This window comes from Mustelus asterias, unplaced genomic scaffold, assembly GCF_964213995.1.
Source record: "Mustelus asterias unplaced genomic scaffold, sMusAst1.hap1.1 HAP1_SCAFFOLD_428, whole genome shotgun sequence".
NCBI lineage: Eukaryota > Metazoa > Chordata > Chondrichthyes > Carcharhiniformes > Triakidae > Mustelus > Mustelus asterias.
Window position 1 is genome coordinate 241,126 of NW_027590383.1, and position 20,353 is coordinate 261,478.

A 20,353-nucleotide genomic window follows, 5' to 3' on the forward strand; every position below is an offset into this window, starting at 1 on the left:
ACCAGATAGTCAGTTTTACATGTTGGTTGAAGGAGAAATGGTTCTTGTAGAGAGCCAGCACAGACACAACAGGACAAATGGCCTTCTTCCCTGATTAATCATTCCATGATTCTAAAGATTAGCACACTGATTAGCACAAAGATTAGCAACCCCTGCTGATTTTTAAATGGTGCCACGGAATATTTTATAAAGAGGCCAAACAGGTCCTCAGTTTAATATTGCATCCAAAATTTGGTACTATTGACAATGCAAATGCTCCTTCAGCACTGTACTGAAGGGTGTTCAACACCAGGAGTAGAGTTTGAACTGGCAACCTTTGAACTTGTGGCAAGAGTGCTGCTGTTGAATCAACCTGACAGTCACTTTAGGACCCAATGTAAGATTCCCTGAAGGAGAATCAATCCATTTTTCTCCAGGACCCATTCAGTCCGTTACACCTGATTTGTACCACATAGACATAGATTCACTGCCAAACCGCAGTGAGTTTTCAAAAATGTTTAACTTGGGAGTGTGAAGGCAGTATCAGAGTCTTCAAAACAGATTAACATTCTGGGTGCATAAAGTTCACTAACACTGAGAGTCAATTAGAAATAAGGAACTAAATAATTAATATATACATTTCTTTTAGCAGAAATGGGGTCAGCACCATGGCACAGTGGTTAGCACTGCCGTCTCACAGTGCCAGGGACCCGGGTTCAATTCCAGCCTCGGGTTATTGTCTGCGTGGAGTTTGCACGTTCTCCGTGTCAACGTGGGTTTCCTCCGGGTACTCCAGTTTCCTCCACAGTTTGAAAGATGTGCAGGTTAGGTGAATTGGCCATGCTAAATTGATCCTTAGTGTCAGAGGGATTAGTAGGGTAAATACTTGGGGCTATGGGGATAGAAGCTGTGTGGGATCCTTTGTTGGAGAGTCCAGGCTCGATGGGCTGAATGGCCTCCAGCACTGTAGGGATTCTCTAAGAACAGTTGCTGTAAGGGTGGGGAAACAATTGAGGGGCAGACTCAGATTACTTGGCTGATTGGACAGATGTTCCATCAATCACCCTGATTGACCAATGACAGAGGAGGAACAGGTGGATGACACCTGTTCAGGTGTGTTAGGAGGTGGGAGCAGCCCTGAGGGGGAGGGGCCAGTCCGGGATTGACAGCCCTGAGGGGGGGGGGAACCAGCCTGTGATTGGCAGCCCAGAGAGGGAGGGGCGGGGACAGCCTGGGATTGATAACCCTGAGAGGGAGGGGAGGGGCCAGCCCATGATTGACAGCTCTGAGGGGGAGGGGAGGGGCCAGCCCATGATTGACAGCTCTGCGAGGAAGGGGAGGGGCCAGCCCGGGATTGACAGCCCTGAGGGGGAGGGGAGGAGAGGAGCCAGCCCGCTATTGACAGTCCTGAGGGGAAGGGGAGGAAACCCATTGTACAAAGAACCCCCAGCTTTTGTCGCGACACTACGGACTTCCTACAGAAACTCGGCACACAAGGAGCAGTTGAACCAGGAGCACTCCTCGTCACAATGGATGTCTCGGCACTCTACACCAGCATCCCCCACGATGATGGCATTGCTGCAACTGCCTCAGTACTCAACGCCGACAACTGCCACTTTCCAGATGCAATTCTACAGCTCATCCGCTTCATCCTGGACCACAATGTCTTCATCTTCAACAACCAGTTCTTCATCCAGACACACGGAAGAGCCATGGGGACCAAATCCACACCTCAATATGCCAACATCTTCATGCACAGGTTCGAACAAGACCTCTTCACTGCACAGGACCTTCAACCGATGCTATACACTAGATACATCGATGACATTTTCTTCCTTTGGAGTCATGGTGAACAATCACTGAAACAACTATATGATGACATCAACAAGTTCCATCCCACCATCAGACTCACCATAGACTACTCTCCGGAATCGGTTGCATTCTTGGACACACGCATCTCCATCAAGGATGGTCACCTCAGCACTTCACTGCACCGCAAGCCCACGGATAACCTCACGATGCTCCACTTCTCCAGCTTCCACCCTAAACACGTTAAAGAAGCCATCCCCTATGGACAAGCCCTCCGTATACACAGGATCTGTTCAGATGAGGAGGATCGCAACAGACACCTCCAGACGCTGAAAGATGCCCTCATAAGAACAGGATATGGCGCTCGACTCATCGGTCGACAGTTCCGACGCGCCACAGGGAAAAACCGCACCGTCCTCCTCAGAAGATAAACATGGGACACGGCAGACAGAGTACCCTTCGTCGTCCAGTACTTCCATGGAACGGAAAAGCTACAACATCTTCTCCGGAGCCTTCAACATGTCATTAATGAAGATGAACATCTCGCCAAGGCCATCCCCACTTCTTGCCTTCAAACAACCGCACAATCTCAAACAGACCATTGTCCGCAGCAAATTACCCAGCCTTCAGGAGAACAGTGACCACGACACCACACAACCCTGCCACAGCAACCTCTGCAAGACGTGCCGGATCATCGACACGGAATGCCATCATCTCACGTGAGAACACCATCTATCAGGTACACGGTACATACTCTTGCAACTCGGCCAACGTTGTCTACCTGGTACGCTGCAGGAAAGGATGTCCCGAGGCATGGTACATTGGGGAAACCATGCAGACACTACGCCAACGGATGAATGAACACCGCTCGACAATCACCAGGCAAGACTGTTCTCTTCCTGTTGGGGAACACTTCAGAAGTCACGGGCATTTGGCCTCTGATCTTTGGGTAAACGTTCTCCAAGGCAGCCTTCACGACACACGACAACGCAGAGTTGCTGAGCAGAGACTGATAGCCAAGTTCCGCACAGTGACCACGACACCACACACCCCTGCCACAGCAACCTCTGCAAGACGCCCTCAACCGGGATCTTGGGTTCATGTCACACTATCTGTAACCCCCACGACTTGCCTGGGCTTGCAAAATCTCACTAACTGTCCTGGCTGGAGACAATACACATCTCTTTAACCTGTGCTTAACCCTCTCTCCACTCACATTGTCTGTACCTTTAAGACTTGATTACCTGTAAAGACTCGCATTCCAACCATTATTTTGTAAACTGAGTTTGTGTCTTTATATGCCCTGTTTGTGAACAGAACTCCTACTTACCTGACGAAGGGGCAGCGCTCCGAAAGCTTGTGTGGCTTTTGCTACCAAATAAACCTGTTGGACTTTAACCTGGTGTTGTGAGACTTCTTACTGGGCGGGGAGGAGCCAGTCCGTGATTGACAGCCCTGAGGGGGCGGGGAGGAGCCCGTCCGGGATTGACAGGCCTGAGGGGGAGGGGAGGACACAGTAAGAAGTTTAACAACACCAGGTTAAAGTCCAACAGGTTTATTTGGTAGCAAAAGCCACACAAGAAGCCAGTCCGGGATTGACGGCCCTGAGGGGGAGGGGAGGAGCCAGTCCGGGATTGACAGCCCTGAGGGGGAGGGGAGGAGCCAGTCCGGGATTGGCGGCCCTGAGGGGGAGGGGAAGAGCCAGTCCGGGATTGACAGCCCTGAGGGGTAGGGGAGGAGCCAGTCCGGGATTGACAGCCCTGAGGGGGAGGGGAGGAGCCAGTCCGGGATTGACGGCCCTGAGGGGTAGGGGAGGAGCCAGTCCGGGATTGACAGCCCTGAGGGGTAGGGGAGGAGCCAGTCCGGGATTGACAGCCCTGAGGGGGAGGGGAGGAGCCAGTCCGGGATTGACAGCCCTGAGGGGGAGGGGAGGAGCCAGCCCGTGATTGACGGCCCTGAGGGGCGGGGCCAGGTGGCCCGCCTGCCCTCGCACCTGATGCGCGGTGGTTGGGGACCTGTTGCTTTGTGAGACGAAGGAGAAGGAAGCGGGAGTGAGTGCTCTGAGAGGAGGAGGGGGGCCTGTCCGCCCGCCCGGCCCGGGACCCGGTTAGTAGCTGTCAGTCGGTAGAAAGGGCGAGGGGTCTCTGGGTGGTGTTGGACCCGCCGTGTCCATCCTCCCTCCAGGGGTTTGGAGTCTGTTCCTCTGCCGCCTCTTTGAGGAATCTCTGGTGAAGATGATATAAACTGGAAATACATCAGGCAGCGTCTGGGCCGTTTCAAAGTTTAATCCTTTATCCAGGTGAAGTTAATCGTCTTCTGCAAAGGGACACCTGGCAGTTTAATGAGTAATTTTCGATCAGTGTACTCTGACAGGGAGTGTTTAATTGGGGGAAGCACTCGCTTTAGTTTCTGACCATGAATTAAATGCTTATTTCTGGCAGGAGGATGCCTGTGAAACATTCCTGTTTATTTCTTTATAAATTGGCTCAATTGTTTAATAGTGAACTTGTAAGATGTGGTTAAATAATGGGACGAATTGGAAATTATCTGTTGAGCTCTGAATAACTGGCGGAATCTGGTAATTTTGTTAAACCTTGGTTTGGTTCGTTCGTTGCGTTCTTGCTCGAGTTGAAAAATCATGGTTCCAATTACATTCCAGTAATTTAAACCTGCCCAATTCAATGAAGCCATAGAAACCCTACAGTGCAGAAAGAGGCCATTCGGCCCATCGAGTCTGCACCGACCACAATCCCACCCAGGCCCTGTCCCCATATCCCTACACATTTACCCACTAATCCCTCTAACCCTCACATTTACCCGCTAATCCCTCTAATCTACCCATCCCGGGACACTAAGGGGTAATTTAGCTTGGCCAATCAACCTAACCAATGCAGTACTGAGGGAATGCTGCACTGTCAGAGATGCCATTTTAACGAGATGTTAAATTGTCCATTTGTATGCTCAAAAACAAAGTCCAGGAGAGGTTTCTTCACCTGACCAACACCAATCCTTCTATCAATGCCAACTAAACAATTTAACAAGAATGGCAGTTAAATAGTTGTGTGCCTCTCATGTTCAAAAATATTACATTTTAAAATTTTAAAATCGTCATTCTGTGATTGCATAACTGGTTTCTATAGCAGAAAATGCAGTAAAATGTTCAGGAAATAAAAGGTGTTCATAAAGAAGGAACATCCGTTTAGAGAGGACATTCCACATTCTTGTCATCTGAAGCGTTTCACAGCCAATGGTCTATGAGAGATTCTTTATGGTTGCATTAAATATATTTCCCTATAAGATTTCAGTTGTGTGATAATTGCCTTTTTCTTTTTGTCATTCCTATTTTGTTTCGGGCTGAGCTGCCTATAGCTGAGCCATTCCATGTACTTATTCAATATCATTGTGTTTCCATATTTCCAGCACTTTCATACACAACAGTCCTTGTTGCATCTTTTGGACATGACCATTGCTGAAACATTTGGGAAGCTGGCACAAAGCTGTGTTTGTGGTTACACTTTTGTATTTAGATCATCATTTCTTGTAAAGTAATTGTAACATTGTGGAGTTCAAGTTAACCATTCTGTTGCTGCTTTTAATGCCAAGAGCTTGCAACAGTTGTGTTTGTTTTAGTTTGAGAATTGTAATTATAATACTTTATTTTTGTTTAAGTGCAATGATGAACTTTCACCTTGCTTTGCATAAGAGTGGGTGTAACTCTATATTTGGATATGTTAATGTCTGTCTACAAAAGCTTTTGTTTATGAAGTCTCTTCTCACTGGTGACTTGTTATTTAACAAACCTAATTTCTGTGGTTTTTGGAAGATGTCGATGAAAAATCTGTATGGAACCTCACAGGAGACTTGCTTGTGTTTAGACAGACATTGTACTCTCAATTCTTTGTTTGCACTTGCATTTAACGAGGTCCAGGGTAAAGGTTTATCCTCTGCCTAAATTCCCTCTGGGTTTACTGATAATACCGGATGTTCCTCTAGATTTGCCAATATTAAATGATATTTATCTCTATAGATGCACACACATACATATTCTCACAATGCTTGGTCTCTTCCTACTTGGCAACTACACATTGTGTCGGTAAGCATAGAATTATCTTCCATGTGTATGTTGATGACAGCCTACGCTCCTCCTGCCTTCTGCTGTCTTTTTACACTGATCCATTACCTCTGCTGCTGAAATCCTCATCAACACCTGCAACAGTACTAGAATTGTCACTCACTCCACTTCTCATCCTGCTTTTTCAGGGAGTTTGCCTTAGCTGAACTCTTGCCTCTGTGTTAGAATGTTGTAGATTCAGGCCTTGCTGCAAAGACTTTAGCACTGGTACTTATTAAGCTGCACGGTGCTATAAGAAAAATGTCAGTTGGAATGACTGTTGTATAATTTTATCAAACGATGGTTGAGAATAATACCCTTTTCATATTTTCAGGAAGATTATTGCACAGCAGCCAGCACAATGTCTCAGATCGGGATTCCTGGAAGTTCAGGATATGCTTTAATGAGTGATAAATCATTAGAATTCTATAAAGATCCAATGCATTTTTGCAACAGTCGAATTCATAGCTATGGAAGCAGAATTTTCCAAGCACGCCTCCTCAACAAACCAACTTTATTTGTGTGTTCTGTGAAAGGAATGAAAGAATTGCTGTGTGGTAAGTATTAACCTGTCAAATTGCTGCAAGTTTCAATTATTGTTGACTTTGACAAGTGAAGGTAAAAGAATCGTGTTTAACCAAACAGGACCATGAACGGTGATTGCATGCTATTACTAACTGGCTGAATAACTTGGAATAGATTATTTAAATTGTTTAAATCCTTTTGGGTGAGAATGAGCTTTGAGGGTGAATTTGGTAACAGGTGCTCACAGAATGGAGCCATGGCCTTTTGACTAGTTAGAACGTGTGGGGGTCCTTCTTGTCCACTAATGGATAGAAAATCCTGGGCAGCTGACTACAATTACCCAATGTATGTGCCCCAAGTGTAAGTTATTTAAATTCCTTTATTTATACAATAGCCAGCTTGAAGAGTAGGTTTTTGTGCATGAATAGGGAATTCTCCAAAACATTGAAACACCACCAGGTTGATTCTTTGGCTTGTGTCTGTAATTCCAGTGTACAGTACTTGGGAGTGTTCATAATGTTACAGATAATGGAGCGAGACAAACTGAACTCCTTTTATTTTTCCTGCTGTCTGTCGAAGGCAGAGGTGTTTAATTTCTGAACTAGGTTGTGGTGTGTTTCCTCAAACCCTCTATTTGTAAAGTCAATTTTAAAGTGAATTGCAACAAACTCTCTTTAGTGTTAAATCAGAAGTATTATTTATTCATATATTCAAACCCAGGGGATGGTTCTCACAAGTACATACATACCCAAGGAGAAGATAGGAAGGAAAAGAGTTTTACATCTAGGAATAACTTAAAATAAAACAAAATGTGAATGTCAGTGCCCAGAATTTCAGAACCCTGTGACAGTGCGTTCATGTTGGAGTTAAAGTTGAGGGCGTTCAGTTAGCTGAAAGCAGGATTTGCCACATTCCTTCAAAGTTGGTGATCACGCAAAACGGTTTTTAAAAAAAATTATTAAAAGGATGTGGGCTTTGCTGGCTAGGCCAGTATTTGTTGCCCTTTAAGATGGTGGTGAGCTGCCGTTTTGAGCCACTGCGGTCCACAGTGCTGTTAGGGAGGGAGCTCCAGGATTTTAACCCAGTGACAGTGAATGGATGATATATTTCCAAGTCTGGATGGTGAGTGGCTTGGAGGGGAACTTCCAGGTGGTGGTGTTCCCATGTGTCTGCTGCCCGTACCCTTCTAGATGGCAGTGGTTGTGGATTTGGAAAGTGTGGTCTCAAAGCCTTGCTGAGTTAGAAACATAGAAAAACTACAGCACAAAAACAGGCCCTTCGGGCCTACAAATTGTGCCGAACATATCCCTACCTTTTAGGCCTACCCATAACCCTCCATCCTATTAAGTCCCATGTACTCATCCAGGAGTCTCTCAAAAGACCCTATTGAGTTTGCCTCCACCACCACTGACGGCAGCCGATTCCACTCGCCCACCACCCTCTGTGTGAAAAACTTCCCCCTAACATTTCCCCTGTACCTACACCCCAGCACCTTAAACCTGTGTCCTCTCATAGCAGCCATTTCCACCCTGGGAAAAAGCCTCTGAGAGTCCACCCGATCTATGCCTCTCAACATCTTATATACCTTTTATTAGGTCTCCTCTCATCCTACGTCTCTCCAAGGAGAAAAGACCGAGCTCCCTCAGCCTATCCTCATAAGGCATGCCACTCAATCCAGGCAACGTCCTTGTAAATCTCCTCTGCACCCTTTCAATCTTTTCCACATCCTTTCTGTAATGAGGCGACCAGAACTGAGCACAGTACTCCAAGTGGGGTCTGACGAGGGTCTTATATAGCTGCATCATTATCCCCAGACTCCTAAACTCAATCCCTCGATTGATAAAGGCCAGCACACCATACGCCTTCTTAACCACCTTCTCCACCTGCGGGACTGATTTTAGAGTGCTATGGACCCGGACCCCAAGGTCCTTCTGATCCTCTACAGTACTAAGAGTCTTTCCCTTTATATTGTACTCCTTCATCCCACTTGACCTGCCAAAATGGACCACTATGCATTTATCTGGGTTGAAGTCCATCTGCCTCTTTTCCGTCCAGTCTTGCATCCTATCTATGTCCCTCTGTAACTTCTGACATCCCTCCAGACTATCCACAACCCCACCAACCTTGGTGTCATCGGCAAACTTACCAATCCATCCCTCCACTTCCTCATCCAGGTCATTTATGAAAATGACAAACAGCAAGGGTCCCAGAACAGATCCCTGGGGCACACCACTGGTGACCAACCTCCATTTAGAAAAAAAACATCTATATTTTCCTTAATCCTACCTGCCAAGGCCTTCTCGTGACCCCTTCTGGCTCTCCTAATTTCCTTCTTTAGTCCCTTCCTACAAGTCGTATACTCATCTAGATCCCTATCTTCGCCAAGCTCTCTGAACCTTTTGTACGCTTTCCTTTTCTTCTCGACTAGGTCCTGCACAGCTTTCGTCACCACCGTTCCTTTAACCTACCAACACCTCCCTGTCTGCTCGGAACGCTGTCCTGTAGAACTCTAGACAGATATTCCTTGAAAAACTGCCACCTCTCTTCAGTACATTTCCCCGAGAATACCTCCTTCCAATTTACTCCTCTAATTTGCTGTCTTATGTCTTCATATTTCCCCTTACTCAATATAAACGCTTTCCTAGCTTGCCTGATCCTCTCTTTTTCCAATGCAAGCATAAAGGAGATAGAGTTATGATCGCATCTTGTAGATGGTACACAAAGCTGCCACTGAGCATCAGTGATGGAGGAAGTGAATGTTTATAGATGGGGTGCCAATCAAGCAGGCTGATTTGTCTTGGATTGTGCCAAGTTTCTTGCGTTGTTGGAACTGCACTATCCAGGCAAGGGGAGAATATTCCATCACATTCCTGATTTTTGCCTTTAGATGGTGGACAGGCTTTGGAGAGTTAGGTGGTGAGTTATTCACCACCGGATTCCTAGCCTCTGACCTGTAGCCACAGTATTTGTTTTATTGTCACATATACTGGGATACAGTGAAAAGTATTGTTTCATGCGTGCTACCCAGGCAAAACATGCCATTCACAAAGTACATGGGAGAAAAGGGAAAGGATAGGGTGCAGAATATAATGTCGCAGTTACAGGTAGAGTAAAGAGAAAGATCAGCTTAATATGTGATCGGACCATTCAAAAGTCTGACAGCAGGGAGGAAGCTGTTTTTAAGTCTGTTGGTACATGTTTTCAGATGCTTGTATCTTTTTCCTGACAGAAGAAGGTGCAAGAGAGTATATCTGGGGTGTGTGGGGTCCTTGATTATGTTGGCTGCTTTCCCGATACAGTTGGAAATATAGACAGTGTCAATGGATGGAAGGCTGGCTTGCGTGTTGATCTGGGCTACGTTCACAACAGTTTGTAGTTTCTTGTGGTCTTGGTCAGAGCAGGAGCCATACCAATCTGTGATACATCCAGATAGGATGTTTTCAATGGTGCATCTGTAAAAATTGGTGAGAGTCATTGTGGACCTGCTGAATTTCCTTAGCCTTCTGAGAAAGTAGAGACATTGGTGAGCTTTCTTAACAATGGTGCAGAATGGTAGGTCCAGGACAGATTGTTGATGATCTAACCACCTAAACACTTGAAGCTCTCGGCTATCTCCACTGCATCACTGTTGCTATAGGCAGGGGCATGTCCTCCACTACGTTTCCTGAAATTGAAAACCATCTCCTTCATTTTACTGACATTGAGGGAGAGATTATTGTCGTTGCACCATTTCACCGAATTCTCTATCACTTTCCTGCACTCTGTCTGGTCGTTGTTTGATATCCGACCCACTGCAGGGTATAGTATGGGGCTGAGGACACAGCCTTGGGGGGGGGGGGCACACACACCGGTGTTGATGATGATCATGGAGTAGGTGTCATTACCTATCCTTACTGATTGCAGTCTAGTGGTTAGGAAGTAGAGGATCCAGGAGCAAAGTCCTAGGCCACGGGCTTGTCCAGTTCAGTTTTTGGTCAGTGGTAACCCCCAAGATGTCGATTTAATGTAATTCTGTGATTGTGTACTAAGATATGGTCCAATCTTTAGGTGATGGCAGGAATCTTCAAAAGAACAAGACTTCGAGAAAGTTTGGACTTGAGGCAGGCAGTGTTGTCAGTCTAGAGTCCAGGTTTGGTGTTGACAGGCTGGATGTTACAAGCAGATTGCTCTGGGAGTCCAGCAATGCAGCATCAAAACTTTCCAAAGACCAAAGGAGGTTGGGATTTGTGGTTGATACAGATCACACTTTACTAGTCAATAATTATTGAATTAGGCAAAATACCTGGGCATTTATTTATATTTATTATCCTAATTTTTGAAGACTGTTGGTGGGTAGGACATCTGCCATGGGTAATTCAATCACTTGGAAGACCTGACAGTGCCCAGTTAAGTGCCTGAAGGGCACCAGATCTTGTTGGGGCCCCTCCATGTAACTGATCAGGGTTCCTAACAGTATTACAGTTGATAAGGAGGATGTGCAGGATATTCTGGAGGGTCTGAAAATAGATAAATCCCCTGGTCCGGATGGGATTTATCCAAGGATTCTCTGGGAGGCAAGAGAAGTGATTGCAGAGCCTCTGGCTCTGATCTTCAGGTCGTCGTTGGCCTCTGGTATAGTACCAGAAGATTGGAGGTTAGCGAATGTTGTCCCATTGTTTAAGAAGGGGAACAGAGACTTCCCCGGGAATTATAGACCGGTGAGTCTCACTTCTGTTGTCGGCAAGATGTTGGAAAAAATTATAAGGGATAGGATTTATAGTTATTTGGAGAGTAATGAATTGATAGGTGATAGTCAGCATGGTTTTGTGGCAGGTAGGTCGTGCCTTACTAACCTTATTGAGTTTTTTGAGAAAGTGACCAAGGAGGTGGATGGGGGCAAGGCAGTGGACGTGGTATATATGGATTTTAGTAAGGCGTTTGATAAGGTTCACCATGGTAGGCTTCTGCAGAAAATGCAGATGTATGGGATTGGGGGTGATCTAGGAAATTGGATCAGGAATTGGCTAGCGGATAGGAAACAGAGGGTGGTGGTTGATAGTAAATATTCATCATGGAGTGCGGTTACAAGTGGTGTACCTCAGGGATCTGTTTTGGGGCCACTGCTGTTTGTAATATTTATTAATGATCTGGATGAGGGTATAGTTGGGTGGATTAGCAAATTTGCTGATGACACCAAAGTCGGTGGTGTGGTAGACAGTGAGGAAGGGTGTCGTAGTTTGCAGGAAGACTTAGACAGGTTGCAAAGTTGGGCCGAGAGGTGGCGGATGGAGTTTAATGCGGAGAAGTGTGAGGTAATTCACTTTGGTAGGAATAACAGATGTGTTGAGTATAGGGCTAACGGGAGGACTTTGAATAGTGTGGAGGAGCAGAGGGATCTAGGTGTATGTGTGCATAGATCCCTGAAAGTTGGGAATCAAGTAGATAAGGTTGTTAAGAAGGCATATGGTGTCTTGGCGTTTATTGGTAGGGGGATTGAATTTAGGAGTCGTAGCGTTATGTTGCAACTGTACACAACTCTGGTGCGGCCGCACTTGGAGTACTGTGTGCAGTTCTGGTCCCCACATTACAGGAAGGATGTGGAGGCTTTGGAGAGGGTGCAGAGGAGGTTTACCAGGATGTTGCCTGGTATGGAGGGGAGATCCTATGAGGAGAGGCTGAGGGATTTGGGATTGTTTTCGCTGGAAAGGCGGCGGCTAAGAGGGGATCTTATTGAAACATATAAGATGATTAGAGGTTTAGATAGGGTGGATAGTGATAGCCTTTTTCCTCTGATGGAGAAATCCAGCACGAGGGGGCATGGCTTTAAATTGAGGGGGGGTAGTTATAGAACCGATGTCAGGGGTAGGTTCTTTACCCAGAGGGTGGTGAGGGATTGGAATGCCCTGCCAGCATCAGTTGTAAATGCGCCTAGTTTGGGGGCGTTTAAGAGATCCGTAGATAGGTTCATGGACGAAAAGAAATTGGTTTAGGTTGGAGGGTCACAGTTTTTTTTTAACTGGTCGGTGCAACATCGTGGGCCGAAGGGCCTGTTCTGCGCTGTAATGTTCTATGTTCTATGTTCTATGTTCTAACCAGTTAAGTGAGTGGGAACCCATCAGCCATGACAGAACCCTGGCTGGAGTCTAAATGAGTTCATTCATAACAGCTCTGTCTGCAGGTTGCAGTACATTTTAACTATCACCTTTCCCTTTTTTTTGCTATGCATCCTTGGTCCTAATTCTGATTGGGAACTGACTGCTTACACTAAGGTCTATGTAGTGTCGAGACCGTATTGCCATCCTGTTGTAGCCATTTCATTTTCTTTATCCTTTATGTAAATTAGGATAAATAAATGCCCAGGTATTTTGTTAATCAAGTGAAATCTACAGTGATCCTTTTCCCTCCTAAAGATTTGACTATATTGTTTTGCTTCTGTCATCAACATCAATGACTTGCATTTTCTATCTTTTTGAAATGGTTGCCAGTGCTGGTGGTAACCACGTTCTTTGTGTTTCATCACCATCATCTAATCAGTCTCTATGCATTGATACTTCAGTACCAGAGCAGTGTTTCTGCTAAAACAATATTTCAGTCGTATCAAAGCTGGTCTTGTCTCCATGCCCACACTAAACTTTGACTCCTACATATTTTTGTTTAAGAAATCTATGCGGTTATTGATGGTGATCCACTCTGCCATCCTTACTTTAATATCGTGTGTAACTTTGATGTAGATAAGGAAATTGCAGGTGCATTGGTCACAATTTTCCCAAATACTCAATTCAGAAATTGTTCCTTTTTTACTTGATATGTTGCTGCTCTTATTTAAAAAGGAAGAGAGGGCAAAATGGGGAACCTACAGACCTGTGACTTTAATATTAGGTTGGGAACATTACTTGAATCAACAGATTGACTGACTGACAGCCCTTGGACAAGTATAAGCTGATTGTGAATTTGTGAAGGACAGATCATGTTTAACTAATCTTTGATTTTTATTTTGAGGCCATTAATAGCATGGATGGGGTGTGTCTATGTATGTTGCCTAAATTGGTTTTCAGAAGACATTTGATAAGGCACTTCCCAGGAGATTGTCAGTAAAAGTTAGTGATAATTTTATGACACTGGTTGGAAATTGGTTAAGTAGGAGGCATAGATTAAGGCTAATTGGATGTTCTTTGACAGGATGTGACAAGTGGTCCCAGGGATCTGTCGTAGGACCCCAGTTTTTCCCCAATAAAATCAGTGAGTTAGATGGAGAAGTATAAGGTTATATCAAGTTTGCAGATGATAGGGTAAGTTATGTGATCAGGAGAAGGAAGTAATAGAGGGACATGAGCATATTAAGAGAGTAATAAACCAACAGATGGGGTTTGGTGTGATGTCATTTACTTTTGCATCCGAGAAATACACAATTGATTAGTCTTGTACATGGGAGAAGCTAGAAACTTTGACGAGGTGAAGGATGTTCATGTACACAGTTCATCATAAAGACTAGTGGAATGCCAAACTCTTTCTCATCTCAGGCTGGGAATGCAAAGGGGAGAAAGTTATGCTTCAATTCTAGGTCCGATCCCATCTGGAGTATTATGTTCAGTTTTGGGCACTGTATTTCATGACAAATGTATTGGCCTTGGGAAGGGTATCTAAAACAATGGGGCACAATCTTAAAATCAGAGCGAGTGAAATCAGGAAGTGATCATAAATCATAGTCGAAATCTTGAAGTTACTCCTTCAAAAAACAGTGGCTCTAAATGCTAGATCAAATGGAACTTTTGAGATTGGCTTTGTTAGGTAAGGAAATAGATCAGCCTGGGTACATTGAATTGAGATGCAGGTTGGTGATGCCCTGAATATCAGAATAGACATAAGAGGCTGAATGGCCTATTCCTGTCCTAATATCACCTTGCCTGTGGGCAGACAGTGACTGAAGACTTCAACTTTGGAACATTATGCTTTGAGCAAATACCTTTGCATGATGTGAATTCTGAACACCACCGGCAAGTGGCTGGATTTTGGGGTGTCCCAAAGCAAAGCACAGAATTTCTCAGTTGGAAGAATTTGTCTTGGATTTTCAGGTAACATTGCCTAACCTGTTCAGTCTTGACAACTACTGCATTGTGAGGCATGTATGCATTGTGATAACATTTCAGTCTGAAAACAACCACTTCTGATTACATTATTTCTTTTATTTGTGTTGTGATTAAATCAACCATGAAATTCACTCGTTTCCATTCAAGCCTTGGGCACAATTGATAACATAGTTTGGGCACGTGTAGGTCAGTAAATGGTCCTGTATTGGTTAAAGGGGATTATATTTTGATGTAACTTTGGCATTAATAAAAGATGTAAAACACACTGCCCTTTTTTGGAGATTATGTTGAAAAGGAACACAACCTTGAAATGCTAAAAAGTATGGATATTGTGACTGTAAACTATCTAATGTATGGTACAGGGTAGAAGAAGGCCATTTGACCCATCATTTCGCTTCTGGATCTTTGAAAGCATTATACAATTAGTCCCATTCCTTTGCCCTTTCTCAACAGCCCTATAATCTTTTTGACTATTTATTAAATTTGCTCTTGAAAGTTACGATTGAATCTGCTTCCCCTACCCTTGCAGGCAGTGTAATGCTGATCATAGCTCACTCTGCATATTTTTTAAAAACTCTAACTTTTCCCCTCTGCTTGTCAGTTATCTTAAATTCTTAACTAACTTTGTTTGTTTCCTCGTAGCTTGGGTAATGTGACTTGTGCTGGGTATGAAGCTATGGGCACCATCAGCCTCCAGTACCACACCCAGAGTCCCCATCATTCATATGTGGCCAGCAGTGGGTGAATTCACCAATCCCTCCATGCTGGGGACCCAAACTCAGACAGTATTCCATTTGCAGAATGGGTGCCCATAATATTGTAGCTCACCTCCAACTTGTGCTTTGTAATAAAAAGACTTGCTCCCTGATTTAAAGGATTTACCTCTCGAGTATCAGGGGAACATTATGAGAAACATTGTAGGCAAGCCCAAGCTGACCTCTTCAGTGTCCAGCTGTGCTGACTTTCTAGAAAGATTAACTGCTAGGCATTACCAAGAAACCTTTTGACTTTTTTTTTCATTTGATGTTTTCGTCATTTGATGTAAAGATGTTTAAATTAATTGGCTGTCAACATGAGCCCATTGAGCACAGGCCAGAAATCAAATATAGAGCCTTCCTGGTTGATGACTCCATTCTGCACTGGCTAAAGCATGCAATGATTGAGCCACTGAGATGCACTGCTTAAAGTTGAAATAATTTATAGGTGTGCATGATGGTGCAAATGTTTAAATAGGCTGATGGTCATGTCACATTGGGCTGGGCTGATTGCCAATTTCTCCTCCATTAATCTTTGCCAGTTACTATTGTTTGCAGACATTAATTGAAAGTTGATGCTAGGAAAATACTCACTCCTCAATTTCTAAAAATTGTTTGGTTTGATTTCTTTTGCCACTATCTAGTTGTCAATATTTCAGAATTATTTTTGGATAGTTATAAAGTGTAATGACTGACAGGAGGTGGTACTGACTTGCAGCCTGAAGTCGCAGCTGAAACAAGTGCCAAAGCACAGCAGAGTGACCGTCTCTGGGAAAGGGAGTATCTCTATTCTGCTTTTCTCGAGTGTTGGTTGGGGCCTTTGTCCTTGATTTGCAGTTCACAAATGCCCATGCCGTGACTCCAGACCTCCTGCTGAAGTTACATTGGGAGATCGGAAGGAGCCCTGAGTGTTAACAGCCCCACAAATTTAGCTTTAGCACGCAGCTGCTTGCAACTGGCATTCGGCTCGACTTGTGAATGCACCTATAAGAAGCTCTAATTTTCTCAAAGCATTGCTTTGGTATGAACTGTGACTGGGTAATGTTTATAGAGAAAATAGGTAGTCTGCATCAGTAACAGTCACGTGATTGTGCCAATCTTAATTAATTCGTAATTATACCCAGTCACGTGCAAGCGTCCTATTTTTTTATAATGAAACACTCCACAGATGGGTGTGCTATTGAACAACTCTCAGGAGCATTTGGATACCTAATGAAACGTGCTGTAACCTACAATTGTTGCTTTTGCAGCTAGGATGTCAGTATTTGAAAAGGATCCTTCTGCAGTTATGCATGAATTATATGGTGCCAATCTAGTAACAACAGAGGGTAAGCTCATTACAATGGTGTATCTTACTGAATGTATAAAGGTGTATGGAGGACACTGAAGGAGAATATTTACTGTCGGATGTTCATAGTTTGATGCCATTTATGTATCACTATTTTACAGAGAAAGTCAATGTCTTTGACACCTCCTATACTACCTCTATGTGTAAGCTGTTTGGAGACACCGTCTGCTTTACAAATGGTATGTTGCAGTATTTTTCTTGAGGAAAGCAAGTATGATATTAGTATGGAGTTTCTGCTGGGGCGTGGTCAGTAAAATACATGGACACTGCACTGATTTGCCAAGTTCAAGTTTCCACAAACATAACAATGAGTCTGAACTTAAAAATCTCCCATAGATGAGTGCAATGAAGGAGCGTAATTGATTATAATTTATTTGTGGCTGATTATGGCACTCCAGCACCACAAGGAATTGGGGTTGTTAGGAAATGTGCCGTTCTTCAATTTTCTGATTTAATACTCTTGGTTCTGCTTTTTAAGTGGCTTCAGTTGATTCCTTTTGGCGACCAGGCATTGAATCCATGTGGGTGAGGCCTGTTATGATGTAATTGACTGAATTTAGCCTAATTTCAACAAAAATTTAAATCATTAAGCATCAACAAGAGAGACATACCTGGGTCCGGCTTCAGTGGACTGCTGGTCACTGTAGGTATAGGCAATTAAAGCTGATTTCACATGTTCATGGTTCCCTGTGCAGATTATGATAAACACCACTGAAGGGGTGAAAAGTAGATGTTTCAATCTAGGGGCCAACTATTTTATGGGCAGGATCGCCTTTGGGCAAATGGAAGCATTTATCATAAGGAAAACATATAGAGTTAGATTTTCAGCAAAGGTATGATTCCAATGCACTTCTGAGCTACTTTCCTAGGTCAGCAGTAATTTACCATGCATATATGTTCCCTGCTGTCTAGAGATAGCAGGGATTGTACAATGGAGGAAAATTTGTTGGCACTGCAGGAGGTAGGGAATTAAAGGGGCGAAAGAAAGCAGGAACTGCAGCTGTTGGAAGACTTGGTAGAGGCTGATGCCTACAAAGGTGTGAGCTGAGGAGCTTCTTCCTCATTGGAAAAAGTTGTGGCTTTTACTGCTGGCACTCTGGACTTAACACTACCTTTTATCTGGCAGACCCAGAGAGTGGCTGTCACTGAGGTTGAAAGAATCCTGGGAGGAAGCTGACGAGGTAGAACACGGGAACTGTTTAGAGTTTGAAGGGAAGATCAATATTTGGTCGAGTCTAACCTTTGAGGTGAGGAAGGTAGGAAGACTTCACCAAAGTAGGGTGAGGTGAGGCTCTGAAACCTTCTGAAAATGAGGGTGACAACGTTGAAATTGGCATATTAGGGCATTTGGTACTTTGAGGGTGATGGGAATGCAGAACAGGATGCCAAGAGCAGAGGACTCAGCAGGAAGGACTGATTGCAGTTGAGACCTGTTTGAATGATCTGAAACTTGTGGAGTGTTTTGTTTTGTGGGGGGGAGGGGCTTAACATTAGAATAAACATGGGGGAAGAAAAGTGATTCCAGGCTTCTGCTTTTCTTTGAATCAGCTAGAAATGAAGACAAAGAACTTGTTTTTTTTTTACATCCTTGGGATACTTTTCAGTGAATGAATTACTTTAGAAGTGTAGTTCCTGTTATGTAGAAAACACAGTAACCAATTTGCTGGCATCAATCTCCCACACAGCAATGAAATAAATGATGGGATAATCTGTAAATGATACTGATTGAAGGATAAATATTGTCCAGGACACTGCTTCCCCCAGATTTTACTATCGGACAGAATTTTGAACTGGCATGGTAGAAACAAGACCTATTCAGCCCCTCAGGCTTCTTCTATTATTTTGTAAGGTTGTGGGTAATCTGCACCTCCATTTATTCACACTTGACTATTTCCCTTCATTTCTTTCTCAAATTTGAAACTCGCACCGTGCTGGTGAGACTCGATGCATTCTCACCACCATCAATGCCACTGGGGACCCTGATGATAATTTGCTGTTTTTTTTGACAGTTTGAGTTCAACGTCTGCTGAACGGCAGTGGAACCTTTCTTTCAATATGAAGACCAGGCTAAAATGATGTAGTCAGGCACCAATGATGAGTGTTTTCCCTTGTTTATGCAAATAAACCATTGGGGATGTGGAATCCAGGTATTATTATAGCCTCTTCCTTGTGCACCCAACCACTTAGCTTCATGTTGGAGATCATTCCCCTTTGGGCAGCAGGAACTTGCAGGAAATTGAACTACTCCCACCTATGGACTAGATCATGCCATGGTGACATGGGAGACTGATGACAATCACGCAGATGAAGCCGAGAAATTAAAGTCCACAACAATCTCGTCCTTCAGAGAGCTAGGTAGCTTCCGGTTTGCTTTTACACTAGCCTGCACTGATCGCTTCTGTCTTTAAAATTGGTTTCTGGTTAATGCTTCCAATGGGTAACGTGTGTAGTCAAGAGGAGTTAACTACGATTCCTCCCCAGCTTCAGGGTTCACCAAGGGGGAATGTACAGACTGACAATGGCCCGTGAGCGGCAGTCATTTGATTGCTACTTTGCTTGATCTTTCCTCTGCCTCGATGCTGCTCCCATGTCTTGCTGCAGTGCATCTTAGTGCCACCAGGATGTGGTAGGAGTGAATGTTTAAGGCAGTGGATGGGGTGCCAATCAAGCAGGCTGCTTTGTCGCAGATGTTGTTTTTAAAGACACTGAAAGTCTTTTGGGAGTCAGGAGCTGAGTCACTTACCGGCCTATGATCTGCTCTGGTCACTAGTTATTGTATGGCTGGTCCAGTAATGTTGCTGGTCAATGGAGACCTCCAGGATGTTGATAGTGGGATGAATTTGACAATGTGTTACCACTGAATGACGAGGAGATCACTAGACACTCATTATTTCCTGATACTTGAGTGGTGTGAATGTTACTTGCCACTTAACTTGTGCAAGCCTGAATTTTGTCCGGGTCTCTCATATGACCACTGACTGCTTCATTATCTGAGGAGTTGCAAATGGCACTGTACACTGTATAATCATTGAACATTCCACTTCTGACTTTGGAGGGAAGGTCATTAATGAAGTAGCTGATTGGGTTGAATACTGCCCTGAAGAACTCTGGTAGTGATGGGGTGGCTGGCCTTCAAAAGCCGCAACCATTTTCCTCTGTACTGAGTATGACAACAATCAATGGATGGTATTGCCCCAATTCCCATTGCTTTCAATCTTACTAGGGCTTCTTGATGCCACATTCAGTCAAATGCTGGCTTAATATTGAGGGCAGCCATTCTTGCTTTACCTCTGGAATTCAGCTCATTGAGTTTTTTTGTAAATTTTGGCATGGATTGTAGGCACTACTGGATAGGCCAGTTTTTATTATCCTCCCATATTGCCCTTGCGAAGGTAATGGTGAACTGCCACTTTGAACCACTGCAGTCCATGTGGTGTTGATGCACCAACAGTGCTTTTAGGGAAGGAATTCCAGGATTATGACCCAGCAACAGTAAAGGAAAGGTAATATATTTCCAAGGCACAATGGTTTACGGCTAGGAGAGAAATTGCAGGTGGTAGTCTCATGTCTGCTGTCCTTGTCCTTCTTTGATTTGATTTATTATTGTCACATGTACTTATCATTGTATACTAATATAAGTGACAATAATAAATCAAAACTTGTGGTGATTTAACCTGAAGATCACACTTCAGGGGAGGGGCAAGGTTGAGAAGGCAGGGCCTTCATGAATAAACTCAGCCGGTAAGCGATTTGAACTTGC

General features: G+C 44.2%; 2 protein-coding genes across 3 annotated transcripts in view; both read left to right on the forward strand.

Annotated features, from left to right (window-relative positions):
- LOC144486683 (serine protease inhibitor Kazal-type 1-like) overlaps positions 1-20,353 on the forward strand; it is a 232,933-nt gene that overhangs the window by 115,857 nt on the left and 96,723 nt on the right. The gene's annotated exons all lie outside the window — the stretch shown is intronic.
- Positions 3,740-20,353, forward strand: part of LOC144486681 (uncharacterized) — a 58,859-nt gene continuing 42,245 nt past the window's right edge. Inside the window, exons 1-2 of one of the 2 annotated variants that reach the window (XM_078204689.1) lie at positions 3,740-3,894; positions 6,234-6,456. The gene's annotated coding sequence lies outside the window, so the exon portion shown is untranslated. Of the gene's footprint in view, positions 3,895-6,233; positions 6,457-16,694; positions 16,773-20,353 lie in introns of those variants that run through there. The other variant, XM_078204690.1, reaches the window with a different exon arrangement.